Source organism: Peromyscus maniculatus, chromosome 4 (assembly GCF_049852395.1).
Source record: "Peromyscus maniculatus bairdii isolate BWxNUB_F1_BW_parent chromosome 4, HU_Pman_BW_mat_3.1, whole genome shotgun sequence".
Taxonomy (NCBI): Eukaryota; Metazoa; Chordata; class Mammalia; order Rodentia; family Cricetidae; genus Peromyscus; species Peromyscus maniculatus.
This window is the reverse complement of record NC_134855.1, coordinates 146,655,738-146,680,668: the sequence shown is the minus strand read 5'-3', so window position 1 is coordinate 146,680,668 and position 24,931 is coordinate 146,655,738. Positions and strand designations below refer to the sequence as shown.

At 39.8% G+C, this 24,931-nt stretch overlaps 1 protein-coding gene across 23 annotated transcripts in view; it reads right to left on the bottom strand.

The window, feature by feature from the left end:
* Zhx3 (zinc fingers and homeoboxes 3) overlaps positions 1 to 24,931 on the bottom strand; it is a 128,010-nt gene that overhangs the window by 99,638 nt on the left and 3,441 nt on the right. For 2 of the 23 annotated variants that reach the window (XM_076571236.1, XM_076571233.1), the window contains exon 1: positions 14,513 to 14,652. The exons of 5 other annotated variants lie outside the window; for them this stretch is intronic. The gene's annotated coding sequence lies outside the window, so the exon portion shown is untranslated. Of the gene's footprint in view, positions 1 to 10,001; positions 10,059 to 14,507; positions 14,711 to 24,931 lie in introns of those variants that run through there. 16 more of the 23 variants (XM_042276708.2, XM_076571241.1, XM_076571240.1 and 13 more) reach the window with 16 other exon arrangements.

The window sequence follows — 24,931 nt, the reverse complement described above, 5'->3', positions numbered from 1 at the left end:
AGTCAAGTGACCATGCTTTTTTTTCCCTTCAATTCCACAATTAAAATTTTCTTTGAAAAACAGCACCGGGACACATGTTTATGTGAATGAGAAAATTTTAACTCAATCTGTCCAGAACTGTTCCATTTTTAGCTTCTTATAAGATAAAAACTTACCAATTTGTTTAAAAATATTTAGTCATTCTTTGAATTATAAAATTGTGATACAGGGAACTATAAATAAGACATTCACATATGAAAGATGACATCATCAGTTATCTTTATATAAACTGTGTATATGTACAGAACTAATTCAATCATGCAATATCTTTTAGCTGTCCCACTTTCTATAAAGTTTTTGCATGAATATTATATATAATTAAATATTATTGAAACATATGCATAATATAGTTTTCCCTAATGGTATCTAGAAGTACTTTGTATTTTCTTATGAAAGTTAAAAATATAGTTCCTTCAGAAATTATAGTTAAAATTTTAAAGTACTTAAAAATAGTCAAACGTGGTGTGTATCTTTAGTCTCAGCATTCAAAGGTGAGGCATGCATCGATCTCTGTGAGTTACAAGCCAGCCTGGTATACACAGTGATTTGCAGGACAACCAGGGCTATATAGCAATACCCTGTCTCAAAACAACAACAAAAGGAAAATAAATAAAATGGACTAGTTATGAATCCCAGCTTACAGAATGAGCAAGTCTGGACAAAATTAATTTTTCTAAGCTATTGTAATAAAACCTTGATCTTTTTTGAAGCTAACACTCAGATTTTAAAGAAATGATGCTAACATTACCTGACTCGTGAATGTTGCTGTTACCAGCATCTAAAAGGTTGCTGCATAACCACAGACAAGTCGGCCTATATGCCTGGGCCTTGGTTTTCTTGTTTAAATAGTAAAAGAGAGGAACTCATCCACTAACAAGATGATACTAAATTTAGTAAGAAACCATCATCAAATTATTTTCCAGGGATTCCTGGGTTAACTTAGCACTTTAATAATTCTCTCAAAACAAAGTAATCAAAGAAGACAGAAATAGTGTTGCAGTTGGAAGCATGAGCTCCAGGGTAAAGCCTATTCTCCTCTTGTTCTGGCTGTGCTGCCTGCCCACTAGCTAGTGTCACCTGCCTGTGCTTCTCTATAGCCAGTACCACCACCAGAAAATTAGGGAGCTTTTAAAATGTGAGCGTTTTCATTTGTAAAACAGAGATAGCAGTAGTGCCTATCTCAGAGAGTTGCTGAGGACTAGGAAAGAGAATACTTATAAATGCATAGCAGTCTACCTACCACAGAGTAAAAGCTCATCAGTGTTAACTGTTGGTACAAGTTGTAAGTATTAGCTAATAGAGTCCTTACATTGACACAGATAAGAAAAATTTACAATGGCATCAGAATAATAGTCACTGTTTACAATGTACTTTTTGTATATTTGCAGTCTTTTAAATTAAAAATGCGAAAAATAAAAACAAAAAAGCAATAATTTTCATTACCCCAAATTAGCCACTTATAATTGATTTAGAGAGACAGCTGTTGTTAATGTAACCGGTTGTAAAATGGCTTCTTGCATCCCATTCCTTCCTTTTGCATTCATTTGTTGGCTACTTTAGGGGTTTAATAATGATCACTACATGCTAAATTTCTCGGTATTTGTCTGGAAAATCTATGTCACCTACACTCTAAAATGATAGTTAGCTTGCTATCCAATAACAGTGCAGCCTGAATAATGGCTTAGATACTCTCAGTCAGTTCTTTTCTTCACAGAAGTGACATGTTAAATTTCCTTATGTCTCACTCTGTGTTAGGCAAACTTTGAGATGGTCCCTAATGATCTCTGCCTCCTGGTATTCATGCCCTTATGTAACCTTCTCTGCTGCAATGTGGGCCAGGCTTACTGACTCACTTCTAACAAACAGAGCAGATGTGGTGGAATGTCACTTCCAAAACCAGGTTATAGAGAAGCTCTGGCTTCCATCTTGGGTGTTTTCTTTCCCTCTTCCTTGGATCATGCCTTCCAGGGGAAGCCAACATGAAGTCATGAGACAACCAGGTAGATGGGTGCTTGTGAATAACTAAGCCTAGCAACAACATTTAATTTCAAATGTAGAGCAAAGCAAACACATTTTTTAAAATTTTCATTTGAGTCTAACTTTAGAGCCTCTTATTCATGGACCTGAAATCTTCATGATGATGGTGACTTTTACTCAGTGCCATCATCCCTTCAATCTACAAAAGTGATTGGCCCACAATAGTTGTTAAAATTTTTTGTAAGCAAGTATACAGTTTAAACTATATGCTAATCACAATTTTACAAGACAAAAAACAAACAAACAAACAAAAAACCCTTAAGATTGCCAAAATTTGCTGGAAGGGCAACACATAGAGGTTTATATGCAGAAATTAGCCTACAAAAAAACTAGTCTTTGCAGGCTAGAGCAGTATCTGGTAAAACTACACTGACATAGGTACAATTTGCCATAGGTACTACCAGTCCTATTTTGTTGCTGTTGGTCCCTCCCCCCACCCCGAGACACGGTTTCTTTGTGTAGCCTTGGCTATTTTGTTACCAAACTCACAGAGATCCACCTGCTTCTGCCTCCCAAGTGCTGGGATTAAAGTCATGCAACACCACTGCCTGGCCTTTTTGTTGTTGTTGTTATTGTTTTGTGTTAAAGATATATTTTTTAAATTATGGGGCTGGAGAGATGGCTCAGCGGTTAAGAGCACTGGCTGCTCTTCCAAAGGTCCTGAGTTCAATTCCCAGCAACCACATGGTGGCTCACAACCACCTATAATGAGACCTGGTGCCCTCTTCTGGCCTGCAGGCATACATGCAGGCAAACACTGTATACATAATAACTAAATAAATCTTTTTAAAAACTTATGTGTATGTGGGGAGTGCATATTTAAACAAAACTGTGAAGTATACAAAAGAGGATGTCCAATATTGTGGTGATTTGAATGAAAATGGCCCCCATCGACTCATAGGGAGTGGCACTATTAGGAGGTGTGGCCTTGTTGAAGTATGTGGCCTTGTTGGAGGAAGTGTGTCACTGGGGGCAAACTTTGAGGTTTCAGATGCTGAAGCCAGGCCCAGTGTCACTCTCTCTTCTGGTTGCTTTCAGATTCAGATGTAGAATTCTCAGCTACTTCTCCAGCACCATGTCTGCCTGCATGCTGACATGCTTCTTGCCATGACGACAATGGACTAAATCTCTGAACCGTAAGCAAGCCCTAAATTAAATGTTTTTCTTTATAAGAGTTGCTGTAGTCATGATGTCTCTTCACAGCAATAGAACAATGGAGACAGATGTTCTGGAGCTGCAGTTACAGGTGGTTGTGAGCTGCCCAATGTGATGCTGGGAACCAAATTCAGGTCTTCTGTAAGAGCAGTGTTCACTCTTAACCACTGAACTATGTCTCCAGTCCCCTATCAGTTCCACCTTTATATTATCTTCCCATGCTCCCCCTTAGTCTATGCCTAGACATTCTCCATCATTAGAAATGTTAGAAAGTAAGTCAAGAGCATTTTGTACTAGAAATGTAGCTATTCTAAATATTTGTAAAGTTCCTTTGAATTTCAGGGCTCTGCCATATTGCTTATTTTGGGTATATATTTTGTAATTATTTAAACCCGTGGAAAAACTCAGAGCACTTTTAGAGAGGTTAATTAATGTATTCTAGAAAATATTCCTGATCATATAGCCATTTTCAACCATCACTACATCACTGTTGAATGATAATCTAATTCCAATTGTGTTATCCAATGTCAACTGCATGGATGAATGGCTCCAAACTCACTGTTAGTCCAATTGGGAGGAAGTAAAGACACTCTTTGTTTCACTTCAAGACTCTAAGGAGCTGGTTATATCGTGGCACTGAACAGAGAGTGGTGTCTCCCATTTTGTCCACAAAGGAGGTCTCTGTCTTCCTTCGGTAGCATGCCAAGGATATGATTATGCTGTACCAATATGGAGTTTGGATATGTCTACCAAATGTTCTAAAATTTGCCTTTTTCGTTTCAGCAGTTTAATCAATGTTAGTTAAGACTGTCATATTTTTTAAATAATCCAATGGGCTCATGAAAGCCTTTTGCACTTCAGGTGCAAATTCCACAGAGAAATGACCCTATCTTACTTGTTCACTACATTCCAAGTGCCTACCAGTAAGCTGACAAAAAAGTAGTAGTAATTTAAAAATCTGAATAAAACGATAAATAATTTTACTTATGCAGGAATTTACCTCCATCCTAGTTGCAACTGTAACAAAAAGATAATTACAGATTAAAAACTAATTGTGAGTCCAAAGATTTTTGAGCAACATTGGGCCAACCTGAGTTAAATAAGAGGTTTTCAAAGTGGGGCATTGGAAAGGAATGTTTAACAAAGTTCTGTTATAGTTTTTAAAAATATGCTTAATCATGCTAAGCAGTGGTGATGCATGCCTTTTATCCCAGCACTTGAGAGGCCGAAGCAGGCAGATCTCTGTGAGTTTGAGGCCAACCTAGTCTACAAAGTGAGTTCCAGGATAGCCAGAACCGTTACACAGAGAAATCCTGTCTCAAAAAACCAAAATAATAATAGTAATAATCTATAATCACTTTAAATGTTATTAAAAGATCATAAAACTCCACTAACTCTACAGCTGGACATGGTGGTATGTATATACCTGTAGTTCTGGTCCAAGAGTCTGAGATCACACTCAGTAAGATAATAAGACCCAGTTTCAAACACCAAAGCAAACCTCTATATCTATAAAGATCAAAACAAATCTATATACCTACAAAGAAGTAATAAATGAGAATTAGTTTGCTTTGCTAAATTCTGATTGCATGCCAGGTACCATTTCTGAAATCAATAATCTATAAAGCAAATGTTATGTTATCTAAGTTGGACGAAGAGAGAGAAAGAGAAAGGTGAAAGACTCTCTACCTTAGGTCACATAGCCACCTATACATAGTGGCAGGGCAGGGATTTTAAGCCAGGCTATTGCTCTTATCCACTTAGCTACACTAGTAAAGCCAATATTTCTCCAATTATCAAGTCTCCATGGTAGGAAGCCTAAGTGAACATGTAGAAAAATGGCTACAGATTCTCAATAAATATTACCTATCTTTCCCTTCTCCAGTCTCCTCTAGCACATTCTTCACCTGGAGGCCTCCCTCCTGGCTTCTGCATCAACATCCTCTAAATTTAAGTTTGAGAAACTAAGAACTACCTCACAAAAAATTCTCTAAAGCAATTAGAAAACCCATAAATCAAATCACAATGAACTGTACAAAATAAGTAGATGTAATAAATAGGTCTGCATCTTGGCATAGTGATTACTCTTTGAAATAATAAAAAATTGTTGGTAGAGTTGGGGATATAACTCAATAGCATAGTTATGGCTTAAAATGCACAAGGTTCTCTGTTCTATCCCCAAACACACACACACACACACACACACACACACACACACACACACACACACACACACACACACACACAGAGTATTAAATGAACTGTTATACAAAGAGCAAAGAAAAGCATTTTTCACTCAAGCTAAAAGAGTTAAAAATTGGAAAAAAAAAAGGGGGGGAGGGGTGGGAACATCAGTGCTTCTGACCTCGTACCCTGTGTTCTAAAGAATTCACTTGGCTAATCTCAAAAGCTGCCATCTGCATGAGTATCTTTTCAAATCAGGAATGTTATTTCAACAATGAATCCATTTTTTACAGATTACAATAAAGTAAAAAAAACCTGAATGGCATTAACATCTCTTATAAAGGAATTTTATCAGTAACAGCATACTTTACAGCCAAATATTTTAAAACTATCCTTTTAGGCCAGTGATATAGCTCAGTGGTAGAGTGCTTGCCTAGCATGTTCAAGGTCCTGGATTCAATTCTCAGTACCACATAAACAATGTATTCACTCTTTTGGAAACCTGGTATATGAAAATATTCCCAAAACTCAAACAAAACCCCAAAACAGTATACATCAATGCTTTATCAAATGTCCAAATGAAAAGCAACTCGAAAAGATACTGAATATGTAGGATATAAGAGCTGTTCTGCTGGAACAAAGAATCCAAATGAACTTGAACAGAAAGTGGGCAGCTCTTAAAAGCTGGTGAAACAACATTCATCTTGTTTTCTTTATCTAGTGAGCATCAGAAAGAATCTTCTGAGGGTTTGGATAGGAACTGCTCAGCCATCCAAACACTGATAGATTTGCACTCAGGAGTAGTTTTGCCCCAAAACTCCACCTTGCTACACAGAGTAAAATCCAGGAGACCCCACAGTATCAGCTAAACCTTAGAGAATTTGTTACAGAGGTGTAATCTCAGGCTGTACTCAGACCTAATGAATCAGAACCTGCATTGTAACTAAATTGTGAAAAGCATGGAATTGGGGATAATTGCCAGTTTGGAGGGAGGTTTCCACAAGGTCCCTCCTTGGAACTTCCTTAAGGATGAGGATACTGAATGAAGAACTCATCAAGCCCCAAGTGACACTAGAGTAGAAGGAGGCAATGTACACAGTATTTTGTAAAATACCAGGTTTGACAGTAGCTTATATACAAAGACATAAGCAGCCAGGGATTTCTCAACAAACTAAAATAACAATGCATACTTGAATATATTACTGTAAATTACACTGTTCTGAGAAATCTGGGTATGTATGTTATAGTAATTAATAGCCAACAATGGCTATAGGCAATGAGGATCAAGAGAGTCTACCATGAGGAATAACTGACTTAGAAGACATTAAGCTGCAGAAGAGCTATGTGGAGACTGTAGTACTATTCACACATTTCAAGACTGTCTCAAGACGTTTCATTCTACAAATGTGTTTTTGAGCATCTGCTATGTGCTGGGTGGGCATTATGCCCAGAATAAGGAGATAGAGATTCAAAACCAAACTACTCTGATTTTTGAAGGTTTCTGCTTAGTGAAAGAAATTTGACTTATTCTGGAAGAAAATTTGAGCCACTCAAAAGACATTCAAAGAAGACCCTTCTTCCTGGGTTATAGCTTTTACAGACAAAAGTGACTCTGCTCCCCAAGATTGTGAGGAATGGCTAAGGGTAGAAAAAAACACATCCCAAGGCACAGTGCAGGGGACTAGCAGGCCAAGGTTAATACTCAAGGGGTATAAGATAACTGGGGACAATATCATTACTTTAATATAAGATTAAGAACTGTTACATTTAGTTTAGCCAGAATGATGTTTTTAACTTAACTATATCTCAGATTATCACCTGGATTTCATATGTAAATGTTAATGATGTTAAATTTCCCTTTAGCAATCATTTTTAAAACTTAAGACTTAATAAAACTCCATGTTAATATTTTAAGCAACCATTCTGCTTACTGACTTAGCTAGTCTTGCTTCTCCCAGCTACCCTTTCTACAACTACTGCATATCGTGTTCCTTGACAGCTTTGGAGTCATGCATCCCACTCTTGAAGTTCTCCTAAGGAAATGAAGATCTCTTCCCACCTCAGAGAGGGAGGGTAGAACTAGATGCCTATAGAGAAAGGCAGTCTGTTCAACAAAACAACCCAGTCCTCTCAGGAGAAGATTATGAATAATTTTAAAAGTCTAACAAGTAAAAAAAAAAAGGTTAAGGTAAACTATAAACCATTATAAATAATTTTGCAGGTTTCATAGCAACATGGGAAGTGTTTAGAGAGATAACTAAAAAATACAAAGTTGTAAAATTTTAGCCATGTGAAAATTACACATATGAGAAAGAAGCAGGAAAAAGGAAAAAAATTAAAGTTATTTTCAAGCATATTAGGGTATTTTTATCAAAAATTTCTTTTGGGGGATCTGGAGAGATGATTCGGTGGCTGACCATTTGATGCTCTTGCAGAGGACCCAAGTTCTGTTCCAACACTCACATAGTAGCTCACAACCATCTACAACTCCAGATCCAGGGAATCTGACTCCCTCTTCTGACCTTCAAGGACACCAGGGGCATGTACAACCATACATACAGGCAAATATATACATATAAATCTTTAAAATAATTTTTTTATTTTTTAATGAGAGTGATAGGAATTTTAACTCAGGTCTTCATGCTTGCCACCAAGCATTCTTACTCTCTTAAGCCATCTCCCCAGAACCTTACTAAGAATTTCCATGTCACTGTTGTTTTTTTTTAAGATTTATTTACATTTATTTTATGTGTATAATGTTTTGCCTGCATATATATCTGTGGCCTGTATTTGTACAGTGCCTGTGGAGATCAGAAGGTGCTCTGGAACTAGTTACAGACTGTTGTTAGCCACCATGTGGGTGCTGGGATTCAAACCTGAATCCTCTGCAAGAGCAGCAAGTGCTCCTAACCACTTAGACATCTTTACAGCCCCACTGTTAATTTTCAATACATACTTTTATAATGAAAAATTTCAGGAAACAAAATAAGAATAACTCATTATGCAGTATAATAATATTTACATTAATAAGAAATAAAGTAGCAACAATGACATAACTGATCTTCATGGTTGATTGGGTCTTTGTCCTTTAAAAAGCTCTTTAGATGGGCTGGAAGACTGTTTGGCAATTAAGAGCACTGACTGCTCTTCCAGAGGACCCAGGTTCTATCCCTAGCACCCACATGGCAGCAACAACCATCTGTAACTCCAGTTCCAGAGGATCTGATGCCCTCTTCTGGCCTCCTTGAGCACTATATGAATGTGGTGTACAGACATGCATTCAGAAAAAACATTCATACACATAAAAACATTTTAATTAATTAAATATTTAAAAGCTCTAAGTTTACAAGCAAGTAAAAACTAAAAATAATGACATTCATGTTGTTAGAAGAGGAGGAGGAAGAGGAAGAAGAGGAGGAGGAGGAGGAGGAGAGCTCGAGCATTTGTGGGAAGTAAAAAGGACTTTGTTCAGCAACCGCCCATGAACTCTGAGTAAAAGCAAAACTAAATTTCTGGATTCTATTTTGCTTTTCACCTTATTTGATCTTGCTTAACATCATTCATGCCAAGTTGAGTTTTTTTCCTCTTCTTTTTCCTTGCCCACAGTTAACAGACTTGAAGGCGAAAAGTACACAGCAGCTCTATTACAGTTCCCTGTCCCCTGGCAATGCCTTGAAATAGAGCTTTCTGGGATGTGGTAAACACCAGCCATCATCACCAGATTCACAGGGACTGGCTGAGACTCAGGACCAAGGTATCTGGGTTCAAATTCTCCACATTTGTAACAAGAAAATAACATACTTACCCTAAAAGATAAAGTCATAAGAAAGTCCCTAGTACATGGTGATGCTCAAGAAATGTTCATCTTATCCCTTTATCCCACTTTCTACCTAAAGCACACATGTATTCCCCCAATGTAAAACTTCATGAGTTCTTACGCCTCATGTTATCCATGTGTCTTCCTCTATCTTGCTCTCTAACCTACTCAGGATAGGCCTTGGGGATCCTTGGAACCAACTGATTACTAATGCTAAGTCTCAGAAAAAGGCCAAGAGAAGGAAGTAAGGGATGAGGAAAGGGATAAAGCTAGAGGAATTCACTGTATTTGGTGTGGTTGCACTCCTCATCCAAAAAGTACAGGAGCCTCTCAAAGAACTCTCTAAATAAAAATCTGTTCTGGCTTCTTATAGGCACTTTCTTCCATCATTCCTTTTCAGGTGGGGTAGTAACAGCTCCTCCATTACCATAACCTGAAGTTACTATAATATCCCTATGTTTTCCTCTACAACCTACACCTCTTTAAGTTACCTCTCCTGGAATTATCCTGAGTTGAGAATGCCAACATTTCTTTTCCAAGATTCCAATAAAATCCTATGCACAGCATTCCATTTGATGTCAAGGGGAAGAAACACTTCGACTAGTTTGGCTCTAGGCCTCTACAATGCATCAGACTTTGATTGGTTTAATTGGGCTTATAAAGCCTAGAGTGACTCTAGTCACTCAGGACTGAGAAAGAGAGATTTAACCTTTTATTACTGAGTCTAGAGACACAGTACACCAAGGGCCTCAACTCTGTCAGCACCCACCATGTGCATGCTGTTCCTCTAGATGGCCTGGTAAGTTGACAAGAATCTGCCAATATTCTGAAAAAAAAAAAAAAAAAGCATTCCAATGAAGAAGATCCGAAAGCTAAACACGTATGGAGCACAAAAGAAGGAGGTTGTAAAAAGAAAGGTGTGAAGAAAATAGTTGGGAGGCAACCTGACAGCTTGCTGCCTATAAACCATGGAGCAGTCTCAACCTCTCTAAGCCTCTATCTTTTTCCTTACTAAAATGGGGTCAGTAACATTATACCTGAATGATATTATTATTAACACAGGGCTGCTGCATGGTACTAACAATATCTGTAACAAACTGGTTCTTGTCATCAGATTCAAGTGACATGTGTAAATGAAATCTAGCAGGAAATCAAATTCTATAGCCATATTGGGATTTTCCCATCACCCCCAAATTTTAAAACATTTGCTTTCTTTTAGAGGTAAATATATTACAATATTACCAAATATAACAAAACACAACAGGAAACTTACTAGTTAAAACTTCTGAGATAGTGATAGTATACATGAGTGACCCCAAAAATTCAACCAAGGAACTGATACAGCTTATAAACACCTTCAGCAACACAGCAGGATACAAGATCAACTCAAAAAAATCAGTAGCCCTCCTATATACAATTGACAAACAGGCTGAGAAGGAAATTAGAGATACATCACCCTTTACAATAGCCACAAATGATATAAAATACATTGGGGTAACTCTAACTAAGCAACTGAAGGACCTGTATGACACGAACTTTAAGTCCCTGAAAAAAGAAACTGACGAAGATGTCAGAAAATGGAAAGATCTCTCATGCTCATGGATAGGCAGGATTAATATAGTAAAAATGGCAATCTTACCAAAAGCAATCTACAGATTCAATGCAATCCCCATCAAAATACCAGCACAATTCTTCACAAACCTGGGAAGAATAATACTCAACTTCATATGGAAAAACAAAAAACCCAGGATAGCTGAAAGAATCTTATACAATAAAATAATTTCTGGAGGCATCACGATCCCTGACCTCAAGCTCTACTATAGACCTACAGTAATAAAAACAGCTTGGTACTGGCACAAAAACTGACATGTGGACCAATGGAATCGAATTGAAGACCCTGACATTAATCCGCACACCTATAAACATATAATTTTTGACAAAGAAGCCAACACTGTACAATGGAAAAAAGAAAGCATCTTCAACGAATGGTGCTGGCATAACTGGATGTCAACATGTAGAAGGCTACAAATAGATCCATATCTGTCACCGTGCACAAAACTTAAGTCCAAGTGGATCAAAGACCTCAACATAAATCCAGTTACTCTGAACCTGACAGAAGAAAAAGTAGGAACTAGTCTTGAATGCATTGGCATAGGAAATCACTACCTAAATATAACACCAGTAGCACAGACACTGAGAGAAACAATCAATCAATGGGACTTCTTGAAACTGAGAAGCTTTTGTAGAGCAAAGGACATGGTCAACAAAACAAAGCGACAGTCTACAGAAGGGGAAAAGATCTTCACCAACCCCACATCTGACAAAGGGCTGATATCCAGAATATATAAAGAACTCAAGAAATTAGACATCAAAATGCCCAACAGTCCAATTAAAAAATGGGCTACAGAGCTAAACAGAGAATTCTCAACAGAGGAAGCTCAAATGGCTGAAAGACATTTAAGGAATTGCTCAACATCCCTAATCATCAGGGAAATGCAAATCAAAATGACTCTGAGATACCACCTTACACCCATCAGAATGGCTAAGATCAAAAACACTGAAGACAGTTTATGCTGAAGAGGATGTGGAGCAAGGGGAACTCTCCTCCACTGCTGGTGGGAATGCAAGCTTGTACAGCCACTTTGGAAATCAATATGGCGCTTTCTTAGAAAACTGGGAATCAGTCTCCCCGAAGACCCAGCTATACCACTCTTGGGCATATACCCAAGGAATGCTCAATCATACCACAAGGGCACTTGCTCAGCTATGTTCATAGCAGCATTGTTTATAATAGCCAGAACCTGGAAACAACCTAGATGCCCTTCAACTGAAGAATGGATAAATAAAATGTGGTACATATACACAATGGAGTACTACTCAGCAGAGAAAAACAATGACATCATGAGGTTTGCAGGCAAATGGATGGATCTAGAAAAAAATTATCCTGAGTGAGGTAACCCAGACTCAGAAAGACAAACATGGCATGTACTCACTCATAGGAGGATACTAGATGTAAAACAAAGGATGACTAGACTCCTACTCACAACTCCAGGGAGGCTACCTAGAAAACAGCACCCTAAGAAAGACACAGGGATCACCCAATGACAGAGAAATAGATGAGATCTACATGAGCAAACTGGACATGGGGAGAGGGTAATGAAGGGCAAGGGTTGAGGGAAAGAGAGCTTAGGGGAGCGGGAGACCCCAGCTGGATCAAGAACAGAGAGGGAAAACAAGGAAAAAGAGACCATGATAAATGAAGACCCCACAGGAATAGGAAGGAACAAAGTGCTAGAAAGGTCCCCAGAAATCCATAAAGATACCTCCACAATAGACAGCTGGCAATGGTTGAGAGAAAGCCCGAACTGACCTACTCTGGTGATAGGATGCTCAAACACCCTAACTGTCATGCTAGAAATCTCATCCAATGACTGAGGGAAGCAGATGCAGAGATCCACGGCTAGGCCCCAAGTGGAGCTCTGGGAGTCCAATAGGTGAGAAAGAGGAGGGATTGTATGAGTGAGAATTGTTGAGACCAAGACTGGAAAAAGCACAGGGACAAATAGCCAAATGAATGGAAACACATGAACTATGAACCAATAGCTGAGGAGCCCCCAACTGGATCAGGCCCTCTGGATAAGTGATATAGTTGATTAGCTTGAACTGTTTAGGAGGCACCCAGGCAGTGGGACCAGGACCTGCCCTTAGTGCATGAGCTGGCTGTTTGGAACCTGGGGCTTATGCAGAGACACTTCACTTCACTCAGCCTGGGAGGAGGGGACTGGACCTGCCTGGACTGAGTCTACCAGGTTGAGCTGAATCCCCAGGGGAGGCCTTGCCCTGGAGGAGATGGGAATGGGGGGTGGGCTGAGGGGAGAGCGGGAGGAGGGAGGGCAGGGTCACCTGTGGCTGATATGTAATATTAAATCAAATTATATATAAAACTTCCTGAGATAGAAATATTCCTGGCCGGCCGGGCGGTGGTGGCGCACGCCTTTAATCCCAGCATGTGGGAGGCAGAGGCAGGCGGATCTCTGTGAGTTCGAGGCCAGCCTGGTCTACCAAGTGAGTTCCAGGAGAGGCCCAAAGCTACACAAGAGAAACCCTGTCTCGAAAAACCAAAAAAAAAAAAAAAAAAAAAAAAAAAAAAAAGAAAAATATTCCTGGCCTGCAAGATGGCTGAGCAGATAAATATACTTATCACCAAGCCTGATGACTTGAGTTATATCTCCAGAACCCACATGCAGAAAGGAGAAGACCAACTCCTCCAAATTATTCCCAGACCTCTGCATATGTACCATAACATGTACACATTTATACACACACAAGCACAAAATAAATGCAATTAAAAAATTCTCTAAGTGAACATGAAAATCAATATTAACAGGAGTTCCATGAAGGTGGGTTTCAGACAATAATAAACCAGCAAGTGATTGAGAGAGCAGAAAAATCCATTAAAATTTTGGGACAATCTATTATGATCACAATGTGTAGAGTACAAGGGAGGGTTACATCTGAAGAGAATAGGGATTCAGAGTGTGGAGAGGAAGACAGGGATAAAAGGGGAGATGATAGCTTTAAGTAATCTAAAGGGTTGTATATGGTCGAAAGACTAGTTATGCAAAGTGGGTGAATCAAAGTTTCCAAGACAGAGGCTAGTTTCCTTTAAGGAAGAATGTTCTTGAGCTAACAAAGAAGGTCCCTACATAAGGGGAGTTCTCAGCATATCATCAATGGGCATACTGGAAATCTATTGTCACTTCTTGAGTGTCTACAATCTTAATGTCTAGTTGAGACATCAGAAAGAAATGTAAGTGATAATAAATATAGCATGGCTCACATGTGCCAGCATTTCTTATCAGGATAACTACAAACACTTGAGAGAGCAGAAGTGCTATGAGTTACTCTGCTGTGTTGCAGAGGGAGTTTTACTCCATTTGAGAATTATTCTAGCAGCCCTGCAAATAGAAAAAGAAACCAAGCCAACACTACACTTAAAAAGCACAAATACAATCTGTTGCATTATTTTGAGTAATGATACTAAGAATTTAAACAAAGGCAAGATTGCTTTTATTCTGTTTAGAAAACTAAATATTAATGTATATATTGATATATATTCTAAAATTTGTTGCCACTAGGAAGAAAGATTCAACATTGTATTTTATTTGTTCTACACCCCCCCCAAAGGTAGAGTGGCTTCAAAACTAAAAGACAGAAAGAAAGGATTCAAAAGAATAGAAAGACATGAGCGTTCAGTGACATTAACCAACCAAACCTTACTGAACTTCCAAATGCTGGACTTGTGCACTAACTGATACAGCACCATCTCTGCTCATCTCTTCTTTTTCTCTCTCCACCATGAGCTGGTTAGCAGGAGGCAAGAACATAAAGAAAGAAGCTCATCTTTCATCCAGTGTGTTTGCCACTTTCCACAGCTATCACAATTCAGCACAGAACATTAGTGCCCATCACCATGGAGGCAATTGTAACGTCAAACCCAGAACTGTGAAATCACAAAATACAAGATACATACAAATTCTGGAGAGTAAGCAGGAGAGCAGAGATACCAGTGAGAAACCCAAGTCTTTACAAGTTCCTCTGAAACAATTCAGATTTTTTAAGTCATTTTGTTCCTTTCAGAATATGAAGACAACTCATGATTATTTTAAATTAAACTAATTTCTTCTGTTCACAGAAGATATACCCAAACTCCAGCCTTCAGACTCAGTGAGAAATGAATGCTCTATTAAAGGTCAGACACCTTCATAATAAAGTGTAGCTTTCATCTGAAATGAAGAAAAGCAATCTTTGGCCTAGATCATGAAATATTTTGTTGTAATCCTATCCTTCGTGCACTATTACCTAGGCAGACAAGAACACCAGGTGCTAAGTGCTACCATAAGTGTCCAGTTTATTATTCAAGAGAAATGAAAAATGGGGAGTGGTGCCTAACACAGCCAGAGGGTCAGGGAAAGCCCTCAGAGGAGGGGGCACCTGAGACAGGGTTGCCAAGAACTGATGAAGAAGAAAAAGTTCATTTTTAGCAGAGGAACATAGGAAATCAAGAAAATTCGAGGCTAGAAGCCTCAAGAATGCCATCATATCAGGACTGGTCTGAGAACTTAGGACCTGAAAGGCCACAGGCCTGAGAGCCCAAGAATAAAAGCATTAAAGGGGAAAGCAACTCAGGCTGGAATTGCTACAGTGAATGTCCTGGACTTAAGAACCACAAAGGACCCTGGGAGGCCTTTGGCCTAGACATTTCAGGGAGTTACAGAGCTAGAGAACAGAGGACTGAACCACAGGAGGTGAGAAGTAGAGGCCATGGATAAGGCAACCCACAGGAAGCTTGGCTTAGAACAGACTGAGCTAACAGGAAACAGGATCACATTTTATTCTCTAGCCAGCACCTCTTCTCTGAGCTCCAGACTAGGCTTTGCATTCTTTTTACCTATCTACTACATTGAATTTATATTCTGGCCTCCTCTCCACCTGTTCCTCCTCCATCAGCTAGATGGGATGGTCTTTTCAAAATATAAATTGAGATCATCTTACTCATCACTCAAAATGTATAATGGCTTCCCGCTGCCCTTGAAGTAAAATCTCAACTCCACATCAAGCCTGGAAATTCTTGGATGATCTAGGTTCTGCTTCCCTCCCATCTTCTCATCAGCTCTCCCTCCTACCTGATTTTACCAACCTGCTCTTTTCAAACCTGGAACACTCTAAGCAAGTTTTCACCTTCGGAGCCTTGCTCAGGCCGCTTCTTCCACCTAGAAGTGTTCCTCGTTTCTTACTCCCTCTCCTCTAACTAAAGCAGCCATAGGGGAGGTCGTCTACAAAGATCTTCCTCTACCCCATGCCCAGAGGTTCACCTCCAGCCACTTCGTCTGTGGCTTCAGTTGTCCAGTCATCCAGGTAGGATTTTCCTAGTTCTCACTAATACAGACTTAACTCACTTCTCTCGGTTGCCTATTAGCTGTGCGGGCTTTAAAGGGCAACAGTGTCTGTCTCCAGAGCTGTTTGAAAGGTTGCTTTAGAACATATGTGAACACCCCTAGTTCTCACTCCTGACCTTTGCAACCACCTGCCTCCACCCAGGAGCCAGTCTTAGGCCCTCTAGCCCTTCTCAGTCCCTAACTATCCAGGCAGAAGGACCTCTTCATTCTGTCTTCAAACAGCACAGGTCCTGCCTCACTCTTCCTGGAGTCTTTTCATCACTCTGTGCAAACAGTCATACAACCAAACTCACTTCCTATCCAGCCTCTTCTCAACTTTTTCTTGTTTGGATTTACTCACCAGCTCCCATCCTAAGTCTGGTGCATAAAAGCCTCCTAGACAACCATTCATTCTCAGTCTCTTCCCTCATGCTGTTGGCCATTGTTACCCCAGGACAACTTAGGATGCCACAATTATAAGCCAACATACACTCATGGGACTGGGTCTTCTCTTCCTCGCTATTTGGATTATTAATAAGCACAAATATGTCTATTATTTTTGGTCACTGAGGTTTCAGCAGTGTTGTCTATTATATATGCTAGTGCTTCTCTACTCATATGAGTTTAGGTATCTAAGAGAAGGCAGAAGATACAGTGGCAAATAAGAAAATTTATACAAGAACCTGGTGTGATGATTAGGAATAACCTAATGACACAACCTCTATATATTACTAATTTTCACCAAGAAACTCTAAAATAAAGTTTCTCATTTGACACTCATCATTGTTACAAAGGGTCATAAGTGAGAATGACTTAGAGGGTAAGTAAATCACTAGTAAATGGAGGAGTCAAGAGTGAGGCACAGTTCAGTACTTGACTCACAGTCTAAAGGCATTTTCACTACAGGATCTGGTCTCTCAAATCACATTCTAGTGTTCTATCAGAGGCACTCTTGGCTGATGTACAAAGGAGCTGGAATGAATGAAAAGGATAAGTAGTCTGGAGAACTGATCAAAGACTGTGGAAGTCTTTAAATATCAATCTGTGGAGTATAACTTTCATCCAACAGACAATGGAAAGCAATAATCAACTCCCACTTCGAAGTTCCACAACAGTAATTTGATACATTCTCCTTCCTTCAAAGACCTCATTGTACTACTACCCTTGACCGTTAGTGCCAAAGGCCCACCCACTTCAAAAACAAAATAGCTTTTACAAGGGTAAGACTTCAGCTCCTACTTTCCACAAAGCCAACATGGTGATCTACCTGGCAGTCACTAACCTGCCAAAGGAGTGAAGACTCAGTCACAGGAACACACTCATCAGTGAGAGAGAATTCACTCTAACAAGACTTTTTTCTGAGGCAGACCACACAAGAACCAAGCACACAGAGCCCTCAACCAGGAAGAGCTCCCCTGAGCACTGCTTCACAGCCTTTATGTTAGTCCCTTTGTACTTCGCCATCCTAGAGCAAGGGGGATCCGAGAGCAGCTGACCCACCCCACAGGGCTCCATCACCAACTATTCCATTATTTTGGTTTTCCATTTATCACATTACATAATCATGAGCCACATCATGATGTTTCAGTCAACAATGGACTGCATATATTATGGTAGTCTCATATGATTAGGATGGAGCTGAAAAATTCCAACTGCATGGGGATTTTACTATACTTTCGGTTTAAACACACAAACACTGCTGTGTCATAGTTACTTCTAGTATTCAGAACAGTATTACACTGTATATTTTTATAGCTTAGGAACAATAGGTTATACCATTGTCTTAATCACTGTTCTAGTGCTGTGAAAAGACACCATGACCAAGGCAATTCTTATAAAGGAAAGCATTTAATTGGGGGTTTGTCTAAGGTTTCAGGGGCTTAGTCCATTATCATCATGGCAGAACACATGGCAGCAGGGAGCATGGAGGCAGCAGGCAGGTATGGTGCTGGAGAAGTAGCTAAGAGCTACATCCTTATCCATAGGCAGAAAGACAGACAGACACTGAGCCTGGTGTAGGCGTTTGATCTCAAAGCCCACCCCCAGTGACACACTTCTTCCAACAAGGCCATACCTCTTTATCTTAGGGGGAAAAAAGGTTCTTTGAGGCTAGAGACCTCCCTCACCTTTTTTTTTTTAACCCCAAGATACCTGGTACATAGCAGGCATTTATCACAAACTGAATATTATTAGTAATTTAAATATTACAAAGAGTACCACAAAACAGCAGTTTCAGGGGTTTTTGAACTCTGAAAGGAAAAGAAGTCTGATACTAAAGAAATACCATCAAACTGCTCATTGGCTTTGTTCAGTGTTTCTCTGCTTTAGAAGAAAATGTTTTTCTAAAAGGGAAAGAAAACTCTGTTCCAGGGGTTTTTCTAAGATAGAATATTTTTATTTTAAAACTGAAAGTTTTGATTAGTTGGCATTTGCTAAACTTCCACTGCCATTATTTTCTAGGCCTTTCAGTGTGGAAACAAACAACTGGGTCCCTGAAGTTCAATGGTAAAGTGGGGGAGGAGAGGAGAAGGGAAAGAAGAGGAAGAGAAGGAAGAATGAGACTCATGACTGGAAGATGTGGAGGTTACTGGAATGCAGCTGAGATGTTAATGGGCTCATCAGCTGAAAGCCTGGCATCTCTGTATAAGAGGACATAGAATTCTAACACAGGACAGAGCAAATCAAAGTTTTAAGCTGAAGGCCCACAGCGTCCACTTCCTCTATCCTGACTGCATTCTTTCCCCCAAAAGCTTTAGTGTTTGTGTATGACAACCCATGCGGTAGGCATACAATTAAATATTCTAACAGTACAACTCCAGCTCAAAACCTCCTCACAAGTAACAGAAGCTTCTAAGCAGTCAGCCAGGGAGCTAACTTCCAGTTCCATTCCTAGCAACTACTCTTTTGCAGTGGCCCTCTTGTCACGGAAAGAATTTGCTCAGTTGAAATAAAAGAACAGGGTAGCATGACTACTGGTATTATGATACTGAATATCTATTCAGTTATACATCTCTTATAAATAAAATTGCTTTTGTCTTTGGTGTGTTATTAAGTGAATCTTTCTTTTAATCCAGTATCTTCAGAGACAGAATTGAGTTGCATAAGTTAACTTTATGGATCACTAAAACTTGCTTGTTTGTGATGAAAAGCTTTCTAAATTTATTATTTCCCTGCCTTATGAACAAACCAAGCCTGAACAGCTATTTATGTTGAATGGGATAACAATAATGATTCATGAGCATCCTCCAAACTGTTAATCTTTCTGTTAATTTATTAAGAAGTGCTGTTTCTATCCTTACCTGGCACCCTACTTGTTTTCAGTGTGGATGCCTCTAGTGAAACGTTTCCTAGCTTCTGCTATCAGGTGAACTGGGGGAAATGAGCTACTGAAAGTCAAGGCAAAGGCTCACTGCCATTGGTGTCACTTCTTTTAGACCCAGCAGTCAACTTGCAGAGTCATAATCTCGCTCTTGCTCTCCCTCTCCCTGAGCCCTCCTCCCACCGTGTGTGTGTGTGTGTGTGTGTGTGTGTGTGTGTGTGTGTGTGTGTGTGTGTGTGTGTAGCCCAGCCTTGCCTTGAACTCTGCATAGACTAGGTTAACTTTGGACTCCTGATTCTCCTGCCTCCACCTCCTAAGTGGTAGGATTATGGGCAACCATATTTTTGTAACGCTAGGGATAGAACCCAGCGCTTTGTGCCTGCTAGGTCAGCACTCTACCAAATAAATTACATTCCTAGCACTCCCGTGTTATTAATCACTATGGACACACTACTCCAAAACAACCTAATTATAAAGAAGTGCCAGGGATAGGTATATGGGAGAGGAGTGTTAAATATATATTCTCAAGTTCCTCTCCTCGAGATAGTACCATAGGCGAACCTGGTATCTCTTATTTTTAACATTGTTTTCATACACATTCTAGAAACACAGCAGTGCATGTTACCAAGGCAGACCATTTGAATTATGATGAACAGGGCCAAAACTGACTTCTCCCAGAGACCTTACAACCAGTACATCTGGGTCATGCTTTTACCATCCTCCTTTGAGCAGAATCCACTGATAATTTGAGGCTCCTACAGACTGGTTTTAACAGATCTTAGCCTCTTCCACCGCTGGGACCTCTTCCCTCACCTCATTCACTGAAGACCTAGCTCTTCTTCTCTCAGTTCCATACATGCTGCTATCCTCCTAATGGCTTCTCTAACCCTACCGACAACTAAAACAACTCCAGCTGTTCAGTTATTTAATCTCCTTGACTTCAGTCTTCTTCACAGAGTTCACTTCAATGGTTCATATCTGTGGTAAAACACAGGAGTCTGTCATGCCCACTAAGTACTCCAACTCTGAAATCTTGCATGCACATGTCACTCTAACCACATCCTGGTATTATTCATCACTCCCAAACACTCATCCCTTGACTTCATCAACACCTCTAGCTCTTTTCTCCTTGCCATGTAGCCTTGGAACCCCATGTCATGTTAATCACTTTCTGACCAATACCCTCAGCACACCTGCTTCACTGTCCTTCTGCCACTCACTCTCAGCAAATCCCAACTCTGGCTCAATCCAACCATATGCCTTCTCCGCCCCCAAATTAGCAGTTAAATGCTACTGGTGTCTCAATTAATCCATCCTCTCCTATCTTGATGCTGCCTAGCCATCACAGACATTGTTTCAAACTCATTCTCCATCCTTCTGACCTCAATTGGTTGCCAAAATATTTCCTTTTCCTTTGGCTTCTTTCCACTTATTCTAAGCAAACAACTCCATTCTCTATTGGTTAATTACTACTGTGGCTCTTTGGATTAGTAAACATTTAAGTTACCAGTGAGGCACACATTTGAGTGTGTCTGTGAGGGTTTCCAGAAAGGATTAACAATGGAGGAAGGCTGCTGATGAATGTAAGCAGCACCATCACATGAACTAGAGTCCTAATTTAATTAAAAGGGGAAATGGAGAAAACCAGCTTTATGCCAAAATGCATCTTTCTTGGCTTCCTGACTGTGGACCCAGTGTGACCAGTTGCCTCACACTCCTGTCACCATGCCTTCTCTCCATGAAAGACTGTCCCTTCTTAAACATAAGTTGCTTTTAGCCAAGTATTTGGTCACAGCAATAAAAAAAGTAACTTATTCAAAAAGAGTGGAAGCCATTATCCTATCACTCACCCATAAGCAATCCCACTAAAAAAATACAACTATATTTAAAGAGTCCTATCATGAGGGCTGCCAACTTCATGATACCTCAGCTGGTCAGGTAATGGGGCCCTGTTCATTCAAAGATTTGAAATTCCCTGGAGGAATTGGAGTATCCCTGAAACAAACAGTATGCTGGTGAATAGCTTTCTAATGTTTTTATTTTATTTCATGCATATGAGTGTTTTTGTCTGCATGCATGTATGTGTACCATTTGTATGCCAAGTGCAGGTGGAGGTCATAAGAAGGCATTAGACCTCCAGGGACTGTAGTAACAACAGATAGCTGTGAGCCACCATGTGGGTACTAGGAACAGAACTCAGGTCCCTTGGAAAAGCAGCCATCTGTCCAGACCCCCAGTGAGTAATTTTCTAGAAAAGGAAAAATAGCCTCTTGAAAGTTCTCTCCTCTAAGAATCTTAAAGACAGAGATGAGTTTCAAAAGAAGAAAGGAAGCCAGGCAGTGGTGGCACATGCCTTTAATCACAGCACTCAGGAGGCAGAGGCAGGCAGATCTCTGTGAGTTCGAGGCCAGCCTGGTCTACAAAGTGAGTTCCAGGATAGCCTCAGCTAAACAGTGAAAAAAAAAGAAAAGAAAAGAAAAAGAAAAAAGAAAGGAAGAAAGCTATCTTGCCTCCCAAGCATAAAACAAGCTTAAATCCAAACATAAAGTTATCATGAATACACAGAATAATTATAAATCCTGACTCAAAACCAGGGTTAGTGGAAGAACACACAATTATTAACTGTATGTCTTTCATTCTCAACCAAGCCATCATTGTAGGTGAGACTACAAGCCTTTCCTTCCTTATAATTGACACTGATTTTCTTGTGTGTGCAATTCTGTTCCTCACAATGACCCTCTGAGATGAGAACCATATTTTTCTTTTACATTTACAGCTGAAAAATAAACTTTTTTTTTAAAAAAAAAGAAAGGCCAGGTGTGGGGGTGCACATCTTTAATCCCAACACTCTAGAAGCAGAAACAGGTGGATCTCTAGGAGTTTGGGATCAGCCTGGTCCACATATTGAGTTCCAGACCTTCAGGGCTACAGAGTGAGGACCTGTCTCCAAAGGGGAAAAAAAGGCGAGGAACAATTAAGAAAGACACTCAAAGTCCAATTCTGGAATCTATACCAACATAACCACATGTATATTAGCACGTGTGTGTATACACACACACACACAGAGAGAGAGAGAGAGAGAGAGAGAGAGAGAGAGAGAGAGAGAGAGAGAGAGAGAGAGAGAGACTTTAAATCTTCCCAGAATTATATAAGACCATAACCCAAACATTCTCAGTTTTTATCTCCCATACATCGTTAAAAACACAACACGAGCAGTAATTAACTATAAAGATCACAGCATTCCTCATATTCGTTCACCCTATATTCATGTCAAAGGGTAGAGATGATTAAGGTGAAAGGATGAAAGATCATGTGGATTAAAATCCCAACTCTACTGCTTTCTCAACTGTGTTACTTTAAACTCCAATTCCTCAACTACAAAGAGAAATGGTTAACTTAATTATCATTGCACCTTACCAGGCTCTCCCAATGATTTAGAGTAATGTGTGAATATACTTAGCAGTGGACCTTGTACTTAATAACTCTCAAAAAGGTTAATTGTTATAATAATTATTCAATGTGCTTGAAACATTGACCTACAGGATCCTACAAAGAGAGTCACACGCCAGAGCTGTGCCTTAACCAAGGCAAAACTGTCCTCACCCACATACATCTTGCAATCTATTGGGAAAGGGACAATAAAGAAAGAAACAAACATAAATGAATTCTTGGGATTTTAGTACGTGCCTACCAGGAAATGTCTATGTACCGAGATGAGACAATGAGAAGAAAGCTACTATATAAGGAGCCATCAGTAACTGCCATTCTAAAGAGAAGGTAAATGTTAACTGAGGCTAGGTGTTTGAGAAGGAAGGATCTTTCTGAGAAGAGTACCAGGCAGAAAGAAGGGTTTATACAAACAAGGAGGAGAATTTGGCATATTTGAGGAATTGAAGGTGTTCAACATGACAAACATGAGCAATGAGCAGGGACTAGAGAGGGCAGAGGGGCTGGCTGGCACCTCAAAGTAAGCACAGATGTAATTCTACATAGAGTGGGTAGCCACTCAACAAAGAGATGGTCCGCCCTTGCCTTTGTTTTGTTTTGTTTTTCGAGACAGGGTTTCTCTGTGTAGCTTTGCAGCTTTCCTGGAACTCACTTGGTAGCCCAGGCTGGCCTTGAACTCACAGAGATCCACCTGCCTCTGCCTCTCGAGTGCTGGGGTTAAAGGCATGAGCCATCACTGCCCGGTATATAAGTTTGTGCGAGTGTGTGTGCATGCGCACTCATGTGCATGCATATATTGTATATCCTTCCATATAAACACATGCTTGAGAATAAGAGAAGGATTTGGACACTCTTGTTATTTTGGGTTTTTTATTGTTGTTTTGTTTTGTTTTTGTTTTTTTGGGCTTTTTTTGTTTTTGTTTTTGTTTTTGTTTTTTTTTCTGGAGCTGAGGACTGAACCCAGAGCCTTGTACTTCTAGGCAAGCACTCTACCACTGAGCTAAATCCCCAACCCCTCGCTTGCCCTTGCCTTTTAATGAGTTTACTCTGGCTGCTGTGGAAGTAGGCAAGAGTGAAGCTAGAAGACCAGCTAAGATGCACTGACAGTCATCCAGCTGAGAGAAGAGAATGCCAGATTAGGAAATAGGAGAAGGAATTGAACTATTCTGAGATGGGCATAAGGGATGAGTCAAGAATGATGACTATAAATGTGGAAGTTTGAGAGGAAGATGGAGAGACCAATTTGGGGTTTTCGGGGATTGCTTAGCAAAGCCAAGGCCCCAGGTTATATCACTAACATGAGAGAGGAATGGAGGGAGCACGTAAGTTGTGGACATGTGAAGTTTGAGATGAGGTGGCAAGCAAAGACAATAGGAAAGTCTGGTAGATGAAAATGCAAGTCTCGAGCCAGAAAGAGTGGGAGGCTTGAAGAGGGAGTTGTCTCCATATAGGGCATACTAAAGACTTGGGTGAGACTATCTGGGGTATGAGAAAAGAATAAAATTCAGGTGTGGTGGTAACATGCTTTTATTCCTAAAACATAGGAAGCTGGGGCAGGAGGATTACAAGTTCAAGGATATCCTGGGCTGTATAGTGAGTTCAAGGACAGCCTCAGCAATATATGAAGACCTGTCTTGGAGGAAGAGAGGGCAATCTGAAACTGAACAAGATTAAGCGATCTCTACAAAAGCACACAGGCTTGCCCCCAAATACATTTGCAACAAATCCCCATTGAGGAAAAGAAATAAGGAAACATTTTAACATATTTCCTACAGGCCTTCAGCTGAAAAAAATTTCCATTTAGAACACATACACTATATCACCAACAACCACCACCACTACCACCAAGTTCTTACATATCTGGAACATGAGCATCAAAAGGTTTTCTATGGTCTCTGGGCTGTATTGTTCTAGGCATCGTTCAAAGAAAACAACAAGTCTTTTTTTTTCCCAAAAAACTTAAATAGTAGCCTATCTGAAGTTCAAACTTTTAAG